Raw genomic sequence first — 17247 nt, 5'->3', positions numbered from 1 at the left:
AACTGCGCATGCTGCTCGCCATCGCGCGACCCTCAACTGCGCATGCTGCTCGCCATCGCGCGACCCTCAACTGCGCATGCTGCTCGCCATCGCGCGACCCTCAACTGCGCAGGCTGCTCGCCATCGCGCGACCCTCAACTGCGCAGGCTGCTCGCCATCGCGCGACCCTCAACTGCGCAGGCTGCTCGCCATCGCGCGACCCTCAACTGCGCAGGCTGCTCGCCATCGCGCGACCCTCAACTGCGCAGGCTGCTCGCCATCGCGCGACCCTCAACTGCGCAGGCTGCTCGCCATCGCGCGACCCTCAACTGCGCAGGCTGCTCGCCATCGCGCGACCCTCAACTGCGCAGGCTGCTCGCCATCGCGCGACCCTCAACTGCGCAGGCTGCTCGCCATCGCGCGACCCTCAACTGCGCAGGCTGCTCGCCATCGCGCGACCCTCAACTGCGCAGGCTGCTCGCCATCGCGCGACCCTCAACTGCGCAGGCTGCTCGCCATCGCGCGACCCTCAACTGCGCAGGCTGCTCGCCATCGCGCGACCCTCAACTGCGCAGGCTGCTCGCCATCGCGCGACCCTCAACTGCGCAGGCTGCTCGCCATCGCGCGACCCTCAACTGCGCAGGCTGCTCGCCATCGCGCGACCCTCAACTGCGCAGGCTGCTCGCCATCGCGCGACCCTCAACTGCGCAGGCTGCTCGCCATCGCGCGACCCTCAACTGCGCAGGCTGCTCGCCATCGCGCGACCCTCAACTGCGCAGGCTGCTCGCCATCGCGCGACCCTCAACTGCGCAGGCTGCTCGCCATCGCGCGACCCTCAACTGCGCAGGCTGCTCGCCATCGCGCGACCCTCAACTGCGCAGGCTGCTCGCCATCGCGCGACCCTCAACTGCGCAGGCTGCTCGCCATCGCGCGACCCTCAACTGCGCAGGCTGCTCGCCATCGCGCGACCCTCAACTGCGCAGGCTGCTCGCCATCGCGCGACCCTCAACTGCGCAGGCTGCTCGCCATCGCGCGACCCTCAACTGCGCAGGCTGCTCGCCATCGCGCGACCCTCAACTGCGCAGGCTGCTCGCCATCGCGCGACCCTCAACTGCGCAGGCTGCTCGCCATCGCGCGACCCTCAACTGCGCAGGCTGCTCGCCATCGCGCGACCCTCAACTGCGCAGGCTGCTCGCCATCGCGCGACCCTCAACTGCGCAGGCTGCTCGCCATCGCGCGACCCTCAACTGCGCAGGCTGCTCGCCATCGCGCGACCCTCAACTGCGCAGGCTGCTCGCCATCGCGCGACCCTCAACTGCGCAGGCTGCTCGCCATCGCGCGACCCTCAACTGCGCAGGCTGCTCGCCATCGCGCGACCCTCAACTGCGCAGGCTGCTCGCCATCGCGCGACCCTCAACTGCGCAGGCTGCTCGCCATCGCGCGACCCTCAACTGCGCAGGCTGCTCGCCATCGCGCGACCCTCAACTGCGCAGGCTGCTCGCCATCGCGCGACCCTCAACTGCGCAGGCTGCTCGCCATCGCGCGACCCTCAACTGCGCAGGCTGCTCGCCATCGCGCGACCCTCAACTGCGCAGGCTGCTCGCCATCGCGCGACCCTCAACTGCGCAGGCTGCTCGCCATCGCGCGACCCTCAACTGCGCAGGCCGCTCGCCATCGCGCGACCCTCAACTGCGCAGGCCGCTCGCCATCGCGCGACCCTCAACTGCGCAGGCCGCTCGCCATCGCGCGACCCTCAACTGCGCAGGCCGCTCGCCATCGCGCGACCCTCAACTGCGCAGGCCGCTCGCCATCGCGCGACCCTCAACTGCGCAGGCCGCTCGCCATCGCGCGACCCTCAACTGCGCAGGCCGCTCGCCATCGCGCGACCCTCAACTGCGCAGGCCGCTCGCCATCGCGCGACCCTCAACTGCGCAGGCCGCTCGCCATCGCGCGACCCTCAACTGCGCAGGCCGCTCGCCATCGCGCGACCCTCAACTGCGCAGGCCGCTCGCCATCGCGCGACCCTCAACTGCGCAGGCCGCTCGCCATCGCGCGACCCTCAACTGCGCAGGCCGCTCGCCATCGCGCGACCCTCAACTGCGCAGGCCGCTCGCCATCGCGCGACCCTCAACTGCGCAGGCCGCTCGCCATCGCGCGACCCTCAACTGCGCAGGCCGCTCGCCATCGCGCGACCCTCAACTGCGCAGGCCGCTCGCCATCGCGCGACCCTCAACTGCGCAGGCCGCTCGCCATCGCGCGACCCTCAACTGCGCAGGCCGCTCGCCATCGCGCGACCCTCAACTGCGCAGGCCGCTCGCCATCGCGCGACCCTCAACTGCGCAGGCCGCTCGCCATCGCGCGACCCTCAACTGCGCAGGCCGCTCGCCATCGCGCGACCCTCAACTGCGCAGGACCGCTCGCCATCGCGCGACCCTCAACTGCGCAGGCCGCTCGCCATCGCGCGACCCTCAACTGCGCAGGCCGCTCGCCATCGCGCGACCCTCAACTGCGCAGGCCGCTCGCCATCGCGCGACCCTCAACTGCGCAGGCCGCTCGCCATCGCGCGACCCTCAACTGCGCAGGCCGCTCGCCATCGCGCGACCCTCAACTGCGCAGGCCGCTCGCCATCGCGCGACCCTCAACTGCGCAGGCCGCTCGCCATCGCGCGACCCTCAACTGCGCAGGCCGCTCGCCATCGCGCGACCCTCAACTGCGCAGGCCGCTCGCCATCGCGCGACCCTCAACTGCGCAGGCCGCTCGCCATCGCGCGACCCTCAACTGCGCAGGCCGCTCGCCATCGCGCGACCCTCAACTGCGCAGGCCGCTCGCCATCGCGCGACCCTCAACTGCGCAGGGCCGCTCGCCATCGCGCGACCCTCAACTGCGCAGGCCGCTCGCCATCGCGCGACCCTCAACTGCGCAGGCCGCTCGCCATCGCGCGACCCTCAACTGCGCAGGCCGCTCGCCATCGCGCGACCCTCAACTGCGCAGGCCGCTCGCCATCGCGCGACCCTCAACTGCGCAGGCCGCTCGCCATCGCGCGACCCTCAACTGCGCAGGCCGCTCGCCATCGCGCGACCCTCAACTGCGCAGGCCGCTCGCCATCGCGCGACCCTCAACTGCGCAGGCCGCTCGCCATCGCGCGACCCTCAACTGCGCAGGCCGCTCGCCATCGCGCGACCCTCAACTGCGCAGGCCGCTCGCCATCGCGCGACCCTCAACTGCGCAGGCCGCTCGCCATCGCGCGACCCTCAACTGCGCAGGCCGCTCGCCATCGCGCGACCCTCAACTGCGCAGGCCGCTCGCCATCGCGCGACCCTCAACTGCGCAGGCCGCTCGCCATCGCGCGACCCTCAACTGCGCAGGCCGCTCGCCATCGCGCGACCCTCAACTGCGCAGGCCGCTCGCCATCGCGCGACCCTCAACTGCGCAGGCCGCTCGCCATCGCGCGACCCTCAACTGCGCAGGCCGCTCGCCATCGCGCGACCCTCAACTGCGCAGGCCGCTCGCCATCGCGCGACCCTCAACTGCGCAGGCCGCTCGCCATCGCGCGACCCTCAACTGCGCAGGCCGCTCGCCATCGCGCGACCCTCAACTGCGCAGGCCGCTCGCCATCGCGCGACCCTCAACTGCGCAGGCCGCTCGCCATCGCGCGACCCTCAACTGCGCAGGCCGCTCGCCATCGCGCGACCCTCAACTGCGCAGGCCGCTCGCCATCGCGCGACCCTCAACTGCGCAGGCCGCTCGCCATCGCGCGACCCTCAACTGCGCAGGCCGCTCGCCATCGCGCGACCCTCAACTGCGCAGGCCGCTCGCCATCGCGCGACCCTCAACTGCGCAGGCCGCTCGCCATCGCGCGACCCTCAACTGCGCAGGCCGCTCGCCATCGCGCGACCCTCAACTGCGCAGGCCGCTCGCCATCGCGCGACCCTCAACTGCGCAGGCCGCTCGCCATCGCGCGACCCTCAACTGCGCAGGCCGCTCGCCATCGCGCGACCCTCAACTGCGCAGGCCGCTCGCCATCGCGCGACCCTCAACTGCGCAGGCCGCTCGCCATCGCGCGACCCTCAACTGCGCAGGCCGCTCGCCATCGCGCGACCCTCAACTGCGCAGGCCGCTCGCCATCGCGCGACCCTCAACTGCGCAGGCCGCTCGCCATCGCGCGACCCTCAACTGCGCAGGCCGCTCGCCATCGCGCGACCCTCAACTGCGCAGGCCGCTCGCCATCGCGCGACCCTCAACTGCGCAGGCCGCTCGCCATCGCGCGACCCTCAACTGCGCAGGCCGCTCGCCATCGCGCGACCCTCAACTGCGCAGGCCGCTCGCCATCGCGCGACCCTCAACTGCGCAGGCCGCTCGCCATCGCGCGACCCTCAACTGCGCAGGCCGCTCGCCATCGCGCGACCCTCAACTGCGCAGGCCGCTCGCCATCGCGCGACCCTCAACTGCGCAGGCCGCTCGCCATCGCGCGACCCTCAACTGCGCAGGCCGCTCGCCATCGCGCGACCCTCAACTGCGCAGGCCGCTCGCCATCGCGCGACCCTCAACTGCGCAGGCCGCTCGCCATCGCGCGACCCTCAACTGCGCAGGCCGCTCGCCATCGCGCGACCCTCAACTGCGCAGGCCGCTCGCCATCGCGCGACCCTGCGCAGGCCGCTCGCCATCGCGCGACCCTGCGCAGGCCGCTCGCCATCGCGCGACCCTGCGCAGGCCGCTCGCCATCGCGCGACCCTGCGCAGGCCGCTCGCCATCGCGCGACCCTGCGCAGCCGCTCACCACTCACCGATCGCCTGTTGATCCATATCGCCAGCGGTCTTCCTCGCCCACGCGGCAGCGCGTTTCCTCGCTAACGCTTGCGTTCGCCGCCTCGGACTCGCGCTCCTTCGCCTGCCCGCCCTCGCGACCGCTCGCCTGCCCGCCCGCGCGACCGCTCGCCTGCCCGCCCGCGCGACCGCTCGCCTGCCCGCCCGCGCGACCGCTCGCCTGCCCGCCCGCGCGACCGCCCGCCCCGCGCGACCGCTCGCCCGCGCGACCGCTCGCCTGCGCCCGCGCGACCCGCCCGCCCGCGCGACCGCTCGCTCGCGCGCCACCACGCCCACGCGCCCATGCTCTCCAATGTTCGCCCGCGCGCGAACCGACGGTGTTCCGTCGCGCGAACCGACGGTGTTCCGTCGCGCGAACCGACGGTGTTCCGTCGCAAGCCGTCGCGCGAACCGACGGTGTTCCGTCGCAAGCCGTCGCGCGAACCGACGGTGTTCCGTCGCAAGCCGTCGCGCGAACCGACGGTGTTCCGTCGCAAGCCGTCGCGCGAACCGACGGTGTTCCGTCGCTCGAACCTACAGTGTTTTTTCGCACAAACGTCGGCTTATGCCTTGCAGTATCCATTGCTCGGATATGGGTTATCGCTCGCTGACCACCAGCTCTTGCCCTCCTTACCACGCTCGTCCTCCTTCGCTCACCTTCGTTTGCGTTCCTGCGTTACCGTGCATGGGCGCTTCCACGTTCGCCCACGCGCAAATCTTTGAATTACCGTCGCGCGAGCTCCAGGGCGATTGCGACCACGATTTCCAATGGGGTTTTCGCAGCATGGCCAGCCTGGCGAGTTCTTCTGGAGCGTATTTCCAGAACACGGCCTCACCCCGTAAACGCAGAGCATGGCACTTGCACGAAGAGGAGAAACTTCAGGGAGATCTGAGCAACACTCCTCTTTCCTGAACCTGGGTTAGCCCTTCCCCGTCATTCCCTGGAAGGATTTTTGGCAGGGGGGCTTTCCGTTCGAGATTTCTCCATCGGACAAGGGGTGACTGCTTACCCCTTCCTCTGGGAACTTACCAGGTCCTTCCCCTCCTCGGTTACGGCCCGAGGTTTGGTTCAAGGAAGCTACAGGAAGATCATGGGTACTTTCCTCCTCTCGAGCTCAGGCACTTTGGCCTTTCGTCGGTAAGTATCTAACTTGCGGACAAGCTCGATGTTGTACCATCTGGACGCGCTGACTGAGGGCTTCCTTCGGGTGTGTCATCTGTGGAGGTCGACGACCTCAGACACCCTTCCATCCTTGAGAAGAGTTTGTTTGTGCCCAAGTACAGAGACTTGGACAGCGGCTGTGCGGAGGAAATCGACTTCCGTTTTCACTCCTCCAAGGCGCTTTCTTCCAGACTGCAGGGCTCCAGCGCCCTTTTCTTTCAACCACGTCGGCCTAAGTTATCGGCTACGACAACTGGGACAAGGTGTCCAATTGCAGTTTCCTCATGTCAGGAACAGATGGCACGGGAGGCTCCCCCGGGGGGGCATAGTCCTAAAAGCAGCGGCAGAGTTCACGAACTCTAGGATTGCAGGTTTTTCGCTGGGAGGATGCTTAAGGTTACTCATCTGGATGACAGCTTCCCGATGCCCATTCCCGCACAATCTGTGATCAGCCAAGGATATCGCGCCTGCCGTCTCTGTCAGCGAATTCAGTGTCTCTGAAGCTCTATGCCATAGCGTCAGCAAGAGTTGCCCGGTTGGGCAGAATGATCCATTCCTTAGGCGAAGGTCTTCCTTAGGATCATCAACGGCTTCGCCCCCGGCCTCTTCAGTCGATCCTTTCTTGTAAGGAAGGATCTGGGAGGGGATGTCCGTAGTTGACCTCTCAGCCCTGATCAAGTTTGTCGAACAAACTTCGGCCAGCGTAGACCAGCAGAATCGATCAGACTGGTAACGAGGCGACAGGACTCCTTAAACCCTGGATCGGAAGGACGGGTTCTTTCAGTTTCCATTCCATCCATCTTCCAGGGAGCTCGTCGAATTCAGCTTAGACTGCAAGTATTCCTGCTTATGATGCAGTGTGGCTATCCCGCCGTGGCATAGCAGGTTTGTTTCCCCAGAGAACTCTCCCTGCCTTCCTCTTGGCCGCTCAGGTGCAGGCTTCCACCTCCTCTGCTGTTTGGAGGGCTGGTCAACTCCGGTAGGCTCGGGTTCGACCTTCTTCAGCGCCGGGACAAGCTTCCGGATGCTTACCATGAGTGTGGGCTCATGGTATTTTGCTTGGAGCCTTCTCTTCCTCTGCCTCAGCATCTGGAGTATCTGGCCATGATATTGAGTCAACGGCCTTACCACGTTGGAAACCCCGCTTCTCGTCCGTCCAGCGAGGTTAAGCAACGTCGGTACTTGGATGGGTGACCACCTGGGGACGCCAGATTCTGTTACCACATCCTCCGAGCCTTCCTTTCAGTTGACTGTGGCAAGACTGAGGAGAGTCGCAGTACCTGTTCTCAGTCAAGCAGAGCTTTCAGCCCTACCTTGGAACGTTTCCTAGTTCTCCTTTCCTCATTGACCCATCTATAGTCCGAACGGTCGCCTCAGGATAAGTTCCATGTGGGGCGGTCCAAGTTCCGGTGGCTTCAGGCAATGTTTAACCGGACTTCCTGGCCCCTATGGGACCAGCGGAACTATTAGACCTGCAATGGGTGTTGACCTATGGAGCCTCTTGATGGTAGTGGATATTCTCGTCCTTTCCCCACATTCTTGATGCTGTTCTCGGACTCGTCAAAGGAAGGGGGGGGGGCATGTTCCGGTCCAGGCCTATGGTCAAGACCTGAAGGATACCTCTCCATCATTCAGGCAGGCTTAGGGGCCGTAGTCTGGCCCCTCTGCAGATCCTACAGCTCCTGCCGAGTCGCCCAGTGCGCGTCGACTTCATGATTCTGGCGTATTCTAACCAGCAGGGGACGCATTTTCACACCTTCACATCTTGCAGTAGAGATACCGGGATGATTGAGATTCTCTCAATACCACCATCGGCTCTCTCATTCCAGACAGGGGAATGTTCTCTCCGACTATCTGAGCAGAGCCTCGTAGAGAGAGTGTACCTGGGGGTCTTTGACCTTGGGTAACCAGCAAGTACTGGTCTGGGGGACCTGATCGCGACAGCTTGGAACCTCAAGCTTCCGCTGTTCTTCCCCCCAGTCTCAGACCCCGAGACTGGCATTCCTCCTCCGAAGCTCCCGCTCGGGCGGCCTCTTCCAAGAGGCCGGCGAGTGGTAGCGTAGACCGTAATGTTGATGTCATTAACCGATCCCGTGGTGAGGGAGAGGTCGTTGCCTCCCATAGCGAGGCGGCTGCCCCTTCCCCTCGGAGGAGGTGGTTGATTCTAATAATGATCTTTTTCAGGTTTGGGCTTCCTTGGGGCTGCAGGGTTTGCCCTCCAAGGAAGCCCTGTTTGACATGATCAAACGGGGTGCGGCCGCCAAACAATTGTCAACTTCAGCGGAGATAGATCCTCTGTGTGTGGTTGACGTTGTTGTGTCGGAAACATCCCGTGGGTCTGGCCAAATGCCCGTTCCTGTGGCTACGGTAGCGGAAGGCTCTGTCTCCCCCTCCGAACATACTTCGAGGGAGGAGCTTAGTCCTACGGTCTCTCTTTCCGTAGAGACTCCCTCTCGGGGGAGTTCTCTGGTAGAGACTCCTCTTCGGAGGCCCATTGATGGTCAGCCTGCTGATCCCACGGCCCCTCGTGGGCGTATAAGGCGGAAGGCTCGTCCTCCCCTTCGCCGTAGAGGCCTTCCTTTCCCCCTTTAAAGGGGTTAGGAGGCGCCTCTTCGGCTCATCGTCACCACAGTCCTCTGCGGAGGAGACGACTCGCCGCTCTCCTGTCCTGCCTGCTACCAACCTTGACCTCTCCGGGGATCGTTCGCGATCCCCTTCGGAGGATGGTTGTCCTTCGGGACAAGGTGAACTGTCGCCCAGACCTTCGACATCCAAAGCTGCTGATGAGCTTTACGCGCCACCTGAGACTGCCACTGCGCAATCTCCAGGCCCTTCGGGGTCTCAGGGACCTGAGCGCGAAACTGCGCCTCTCGCCCCTAAGCGTAAGGCTCCACCTGCGCACCCTCCTGCTGTCGTTCCTGATGTTCCTGACATAACGCCTCGGCGCTCACCCTTAGGCGTTCGCGCCGCTGTTCCTGTTTTGCACCAGGGTTCCCCTGCGCGCCCACGCCCATCGGCGCCCCGTCGCCCTCCAGCAGTTCCTGAAGTAGCACGCAAGCGCCCAACTGCGCAGACGCGCCCTGCTACTGATATAGCGCCGCCACGCTCACCTGCGCACTCGCGGCCAGTTCCTGATATGGCGCCTACGCGTCCACCGGTGCCCCAGCGGCCTCCTGCGCCCACGCGCCCTCCAGCGCCTCGGCGCCCCCTAGTTCCTGTTTCATCGCGCGGGATCCAGGAGGTTCCTGAGTTGGCGCACAGGCGCCCTCAGTTTCCTGCGGACTCGTCGCGCCCCTCGGGGGATAGACACGACACGCGTCCCCGCGCGATAACAGCTCCAGCGCTCACGCGCACTCCAACGCGCCCACGTGTCGCCTTGGACCCATCATGCCCACCTAGGGAGGTTCGCGATACGAGGGAGGTTCGCGATGCGCGTCCGCGCGCAGTTCCTGTACCAGCACCAACGCGACCACGCGTCGCCCCAGAGGTTGCCAAGTCAGCGCACGGGCGCTCACGGCTGCCTCTGGAACCGCGCGAGTCTGCTTCAGGCACGATCGCACCCGACGCACCAATATCGCGCCCGACGCACCAATATCGCGCCCGACGCACCAGTATCGCGCCCGACGCACCAATATCGCGCCCTGTTCCTGCTTCACGCCCCGTGCCTGTATTTAAGACAACGATGGTTGCCCAACTAACTCCAGAGCGCCCTCACGCGGCTCGCACCGCGCGACCTCCAAAGCAGCGAACCCCGGTGCGACCTATTCCTGATGTGCGCTATGCGCGCCCACGATCGCCAGCGCAACTAGCGCACCCACAGGTAGTAGACCGGTCCTTCCAGACCGTCGCCATACCTCTCGCCCCCAGGTCGCTCACGACCCTGCTCCAGCGCTATCGCGCCCTCGGCCGGTTCCTCCGGACACGCGCTCAGGTGCCCCTGTTATCTCACGCCCTCCGGAGCCGCACCAGGTCACTGCGTGCCCTCGCGTTCGGCCTCCTCCTGTTCCAGCTCCTGATTGCCGCACGCCTACACCATCGCCTACGCGCTCTCGCGACCATGTTCCCGCTCAAGCTGCCGTGGGCCCACGCTCCCGCTCTGTCGCCACCGCGCCATGCGGGTGCGCACGCGCGCCATTTTCCAGCATCGCGCCACCCATCCACGCGCGACCCTGCTCTGGGCCCGATGCACGAGCCCCAGCGCGATCGCCAACAGGCGGATTCTTCCTTGTCGCGTTCCCCTCCCCGCAAGCGCAGACCAGCGCGCTCGCCAGAGGGGGAACACTCCCCGGACAGGTCTAGGTAATCTTCTCTTTCAGCCCTGCAGGCGAACCCTCGTTTGTCGACTCCTCCTAGGGATCCCTCGATCCCCTTCCCTCCAGAGGGAGTGTCAGACAGCGCTGCTGTTAGTCAACAGCCCTGGTTCGACACCCTACTCAGAGCTCTCGTGCGGGCTATTAAGCCAACCCTCTCTGATTCGGGTCGAGAGCCAGCGGCAGCTTCCTCCCCCCTGAAGAGGAAGAGAGGAGTCTCTCCCGTGGATCCTCCTCCGAGGCCTAGGCTGTCCCCGCGCAGATCCTTACGCAAGGCTCCTACTCCCCCTCAGACCTTCTCGCCCTCCCCTGCGGAGGAGGATTACCCCTCCTCAGGAGAGTCGGTTGAGCAGGAATACTCCCCCATCGCACCAATGGAGGAGGTTCCTCCTCTTCCCGAGAGGTCTCCTCGCCCCGAGGTGGAGAAGGACCTGCCTCCTTCGCTTCTCGAGTCCTGTATCCCGCCCAGGAGGGAACCTAAGGACTCTAAGACGATTCCCAAATCGTCAGCTAGGATCAGGCAGGAACAGTCCAGAGCCGTCGAGGATGCCCACGTTTCCCCCCAGGAAGAGCCCCTGGGGATGGGAGACTTCACTGCAAGTCCATCAGGAGGAGAGCACCAGGAGTCAAAACATGCGTTCTGGCAAGTCCTGACCCTCATGAGGAACCTTAATGGGATCCCAGACCCTGAGGTCCCACCTCGTGAAGGAAAGGACACGGTTCTGGATCGCGTCTATGGCACTCAGAAACCCTCTAGGGCCAGCGCAGCTTTGCCCTGGTCCCAAGGGATGAAGAGTGCCAGGGAAAAGATCGAGGGCCAGCTCGCGGAGCTTGCCTCCTCCAGCAGATAGAGTGCCGGGAATAAGCTCCTCCCTCCTCCTCGAGTCCATCAGAGGAGGTACTTTGAGATCCTCGAGGAGTCTTCGCTGAGTCTTCCCTTGCATCACTCCGTGGAAGAACTCACAGGGGGAGTCCCTCTTGAGAGACACTCCAACCAGCACGTGTCCTCAGCCACTGAGATCCAGAGCTAGGAGAAGGTCAAGTGCGCCATGCAGGCCACTTCATGGCTCGACATCTGGCTGGGGTCTCTGGGCATCCTGGTGCAGTCCGAGGACCTCTCCAAGAAAAGCACCAGGAAAGCACTGGAAACCTTTCTCCTCTCGGGCACTCGGACCATTGAGTTTCTGTCCCACCAAGTCAGGCGCTTGTGGGCCAACACGATCCCCAAGCGCCGGGACGCTGTGGCCGAGAGGTTCCACCATAAGGTTCCCAGCGCGGAGTCTAGCAGGCTCAGACACACTTCCGTTCTCGGTAAGAGCCTGTTCGAGCCTAAGGACTTGGAGCTCACTGCCGAGAGGTGGAGGAAATCCAACCAGGATTCCCTCATCCATAGGGCCCTGACATCGAGGCCCTACAAGCCTCCGGCAGTCCAGCAGCCCCGTCCTGCCAAGGACACAAAGAAGACGACCGTAGCAGCGAAGCCCAAGGTGTCTAAGCCCTTTCCTGCCAAGAGCAGGAGGGGCAAGAAGTCCTCCAGGGGAGGCAAAAACCCTAGAGGTATCGGCCGAGGCCGGAAACGCAAGGGTTGGCAATCCCCCTGCATGTCCACCAGTAGGGGGATGCCTTCAGAGTTGAGCAGCAAGGTGGCAGCAACTCGGGGCGGATGCCTGGACGATCTCCGTGATCTCTCTAGGGTATCGCGTCCCGTTCACAGCATCTCTACCTCCCCTGACAGCGAATCCAGTGTCGTTGAGCTCTTTTTGCCATGGGATTGGCAAAAGGGCAGGCCCTCCGGGCCGAAGTCCAGACCATGTTGGAGAAGGACGCTCTCCAGGAGGTCATGGACGGGTCCCCAGGCTTCTACAGTCAACTCTTTCTTGTGAAAAAGGCGTCTGGAGGCTGGAGACCAGTCATCGACCTCTCGACCCTGAACGGGTTTGTCAAGCAGACTCCGTTCAGCATGGAGACGGCAGACACGGTCAGGCTTGCAGTGAGACCACTAGACTTCATGTGCACACTGGACCTGAAGGACGCGTACTTCCAGATCCCAATCCACCCATCTTCAAGGAAGTACCTGAGATTTTGCCTAGACAACAAGATCTACCAGTTCAAGGTGCTGTGTTTTGGTCTCTTCACAGCTCCTCAGGTGTTCACCAGAGTCTTCACCATCATCTCTTCATGGGCTCACAGGATCGGCATCCGTCTCCTTCGTTATCTGGACGGCTGGCTGATCCTGATCTTTTCTTCATCCTCTCCTCCCTTGGAGAAAAACAGCTGACCTCGAACCTCTGCAGGTAAGCCATGCTTCCTTGTGTTCCTAGTATTAAGTTGTAATACTGTCATGTTCCCATACCCTGACGAGGTGGTATTGGGTAAGTCCTAGCCTAGATTTTCTTCTAGAGAACTCCAGGTCAACTTCCTAGGACGTGTCACTGCTCACCTTCACACACAACTTACGTAGGCCGCAGCAGCCTCTCAGCTGCCTGCGAGGCGCAGGGGCCCCAACCCTTGAGTTGCTCTTCGAACTTGGGTTCTGGCCCCCGGGCAAGCCAAAGCCAGTATGGCAGGGGACTTACCTCCCTTACTAAGGGTTAAGTCACCCCATGTAAATAGCGTGGTTTGTATTTCAGTTACGGAACAAATGACAAATTCGTAGATAATTTGTATTTTTCCTAACTACAGTATACAAACCTTAGCTATTTACAGTTATGTGGCCGCCAGCCCTGTCCCCCATGATAAGTCCTACCTCTAAGTAAAGTGAGCTATTCACCAGTGTGTGAGGGGGGAGGGGTAGCTAGATACCCCTCCCTACCCCCCGCTAACTAGCGGTGGGGTAGGAAACCCTCGTTAAAACTTCAAGGCTCGTCATCGGCTGCGCCGAAGTAATTACCCCATGTAAATAGCTAAGGTTTGTATAGTTAGGAAAAATACAAATTATCTACGAATTTGTCATATTTCTGTGCTTTCTTTCCACTTTGCTACCAATTTAACCCCTTCACCTCATTGATGTCAGTATACATCAAAACATGCCCGGTAATAGAGACGGTGACGTTACGATACGTCATCTTTATCATTATAATTATTATCATTATTATTATAATTTTTATAAGCTATGAAAGAGTATAGCACATGGCTGTCTTATCACACAAGTTCACACTAGGGGAAATTTCTCAAAAAAAACTTCCTCTCCCTAATATTAGCCCCTCCTCCTCCGGTCTTTAGCCAACCAACAAAATTTTTGGGATTCTAGCCTTTATTTTCTGGTTATATAAGAGCTATTTTAGTCTTTTTATGTTACCATAGAATAATCACACCACACTCTCTCTACCCAATAGTGACATTCCCTACCTTGGGCATTACTCACCCCCCCCCACCTCTTGACACCCCCAAATTGGGAGACGGTCATGCTACCACCAACCAAAATACTTGCGATTCTAGTCCTTATTATTATATAATGTCTAATTTAGTGTATTTACATCTAACCTCATCAATAACCAACAATACTTGCAATTCCAGAACTAATTCATGATTATTTAAGGTACCTTTTATTGTTTTTCTATGTTCTCACAGTGTTCAAATCACAGAGAAAGTCTCCCTGCCTTCAAATATACAGTAAGTCCCACCCATGATATAAAAACTTAACATTACCAGTAAAGAAAATAATTGTCAGAAGATGAGATTTATAATTTTTTCCTATTTTATTCCTATCATTTCTACAAAATAATATCATGTTTTGTATATTTCATATTAGTATTGTTCATTGTGTTCACAAGTAAAAGTTAGCCTATTGTGATTATTTCCATTTATTGCCATTCTACCATTTCTACGCAGCATTCATGATGTTCTTAAATGCGCAGTCTACACTATTTCCAAGCTCGGGAAATACCCAAAACAGGAATGATCCAGTTCATAGTGACTGTCACAGTCACATGCAAGGTGGAATGACAAACAAACTAGCAAACCTTATGTTTGATGAACGAAATTTATCTCTCTCTCTCTTTCTTGATTGAATTTTTTGAAAAATATGTTCTTTGCTTATTCGTACTTGTTTATCGCATTTATACCTTATAAATTTTATATTTTAGAGTACTTCTTGTGTCAAAGGAAACAGATGGATATTTTCATTATATTTCTGTATAATGTAAATTTCATTATTACTGTTGAGCTGTTTTATATCTTTCGACGGCTGTATCGTGGAATTATTACGGAATAACACGATCACTTCAATAAATATATAAAGTTTTGTTTACACATAATTCACAGTGGTTTACCATACCTTATAATTATAGATTATATAATCCTTATTGTGTTGAAGGAAATAAATGGATATTTTCATTACATTTCTGTACAACATAAAGTTCATTATTACTAATGAGAGTCACATTAATGATTATAAAGTTTTTTTACAAAAAATCACAGTGCTTTACCACTTTTTAGTGATGATTATATAAAACTTTTTTTTCAAAATTATTTTATAATCACTTGCCAATGAATTGAAAAACATTTCCGTTGTTTAGAGTGAAATATAATGGAGAATAAAGCAAACTTTTGAAATAGAATATTCTGCAATCAGCAGTAAAACAAATAAACATGGACATGTAGCTTATTATAGGATAAATGAGCGGGTATATCCGATGATGACAAATCTCGTATAGAGCTCCAGTAGCGAATCCATGGCCTCGTAGTGAAAGGGTTAAATTTTTTTACCAAATCAAGTTTTGTAGTGCAGGTTCCTTAATGATAGTTTGACTTTGTGGTTAGGTTATGATCATTAAGATAGTAAAGTACTGCAGTAAGATGTAGCTTGAGTATATTCAGGAGATAGGGAGATGGGGGCCTAGTTCTCATGAACTAAAGCCTTACTGTCATCATGTATTTTGACCTAACCTCCAATGCTGTAAATTTATTTTTCATGAGGTCAACCATTAAATTCAAATGGTAGGCATATAAGTCACCTTGGGTAAATATGTATAATGATAAGTACAGCTTAATGTACAAAATTTGTTCCAGTTTGAGAAATGCCATAGAAGCTCTGAAAGTCAAGAATTATTTTAACAGTATTAAAACCAGCATTAATGTATGGGTTAGAAATATGGGCTCTTGAGACAAAGAGGAAGCAAAGCTTGAGAGAGCAGACATCAGAATGCTGAGGTCGATTATGGGGATATCACTGCTTGAAACTTTGGAAAATGATGATATAAGAGGAATGTAAGTTGTAGTAAAGATTACAGGTGATAAGTGACACAACTGAGATGGTTTTGGCTTATGTCGAGGATGGATGGTGGGGAGGGAGTGAGGGGTATGGGAGCAACCTGTTATGGAGGGGAGATTGAGAGGGAGGCAGAGAATTAGATGGTAAGGTAAGGTGAAGGATGATATGGAGAGAAGAGGTTCGGTGGAAAAGGTTGCTTTTGATAGATGGCATTGGAGAGGGGCACTTCAGGCAACCGATCCCTTAATGTAGGGATAAAGGTGGGAAAGAAGATATACACACATACAGTATATATACTATTACTGTATGTCACATTAAAATACCAACAGCATACTTTACAAGTGTGTACAAGGTTTCAGTGAATATACAGTATTCTATAATGCTGACTTTTGTGTTTTTTTTTCTCCAGGATGAAACTAATGTGCATTAAACCATCGATGGTTGAGAGGCCTCCAATAGTAGATTGATCCAGCTCCAATGGCCTCAAGATTCCACAGGATTTTTTCAGCTTCGTTTGCCATTGTTGATTTGGAATTTACCCGTAAGTAGTGTTCTGGGGTCTGGAATGACTACACGTTTACAGTTTTTATTGCATCATTGAGAGAGAGCTTTGTGGAAAAAAAAGGGAAATTAAATCAGTTTATCACCATGTATGGTTTGTATTTATTAAATTATTCATTGAGAAATATTTGTCAAGTTCAAGATTAAGATGAGTTTGCTGCCAAATGTCTGGTTAGGAGGTACAGATGGCTTAGTTATGACTGTAGTTACACCCCACTGTGTGTATATGAACCTTCGATGAATGAATTTTCGAAGATAACAAATAAAATAGTTATGTCACACTTCGGTTTAAATAAAGATTTTAATTTACATACTTTTTATCGATAATTTGTAGCTTTAAAAATCTTATCAATTAAAAAAAGTAAAATAAAATTACTTTGATATCGTTAGTAATGTTATTCAGTTGCCCTCCTTAATCACAGGTTCGATCTTTGATTTGGTTATTCATGATACAGAAAATCAAATAATATAACATACAGTATTTTTAAAAATCCCTCGCGGTTTCACAATGATTACTCTCGCTGACCAAGTTTTCAAACCAACCGGGCAAAGCAGAACAGCTTGATTTTTAAAGCTAACACATGTACATTATTTAATGATAAACCCTTTGTTCAGTAATTCTAATTTAGTCATAAAACTATTAAAAGAAGTTCATACATATATTATGTTTGATTAATATTTGATTTACAATAGTGTATTTTTAAATATTTAACTTAGCCGGTGAATATATAGCTGCAACTCTGTTGCTCGACAGACAAAAAACTGTACAAAAAACTCGCCAGCGATCGCTATACAGGTTGCGGGTGTGCCCATCAGCGCCAACTGTCGGCCAGATACCATACTCTATGTAAACAGACTCAATTTCTTCTCTGTCGACGTGTCGACAAGACGTACTTTTACTCGCTGTAGAACCTGGAGTTTTCTCAACATATTTGGTGAAGTACTTCATTTTGGTTTGAGCTTTCGCAGTGCAGGTGTTTTATCATCTTAAATCTTGAACTCGTTTTGGATAGATTTATTTTTTGGTGACAAAGAGAGTATGGACTTTCTTTGACTTTTAAATGGCCGACCCTTCTCTTAGACGGAAGTGTGTTTAGGCTTTTAGTAATTACTTATCACGTTATAAATTAATTATAGATTTTCCTCTATATATTTTATATCTCACCGCCTTTATTAGGCCTCTTCGATTAACTTTCCATTTATAATAAACATAAAAAATAA

At 56.8% G+C, this 17247-nt stretch overlaps 1 long non-coding RNA gene across 1 annotated transcript in view; it reads left to right on the top strand.

Moving 5' to 3' along the window:
* The window catches only part of LOC137629504 (uncharacterized), a 66420-nt gene that overhangs the window by 38348 nt on the left and 10825 nt on the right, over positions 1 to 17247 (top strand). The window contains exon 3 of the long non-coding RNA XR_011041522.1: positions 15875 to 16006. This is a non-coding gene — a long non-coding RNA (uncharacterized lncRNA). The remainder of the gene's footprint in view (positions 1 to 15874; positions 16007 to 17247) is intronic.

The sequence above is a fragment of the Palaemon carinicauda genome, chromosome 37 (assembly GCF_036898095.1).
Source record: "Palaemon carinicauda isolate YSFRI2023 chromosome 37, ASM3689809v2, whole genome shotgun sequence".
Classification (NCBI taxonomy): Eukaryota; Metazoa; Arthropoda; class Malacostraca; order Decapoda; family Palaemonidae; genus Palaemon; species Palaemon carinicauda.
This window is presented reverse-complemented; position numbering and strand designations above follow the sequence as displayed.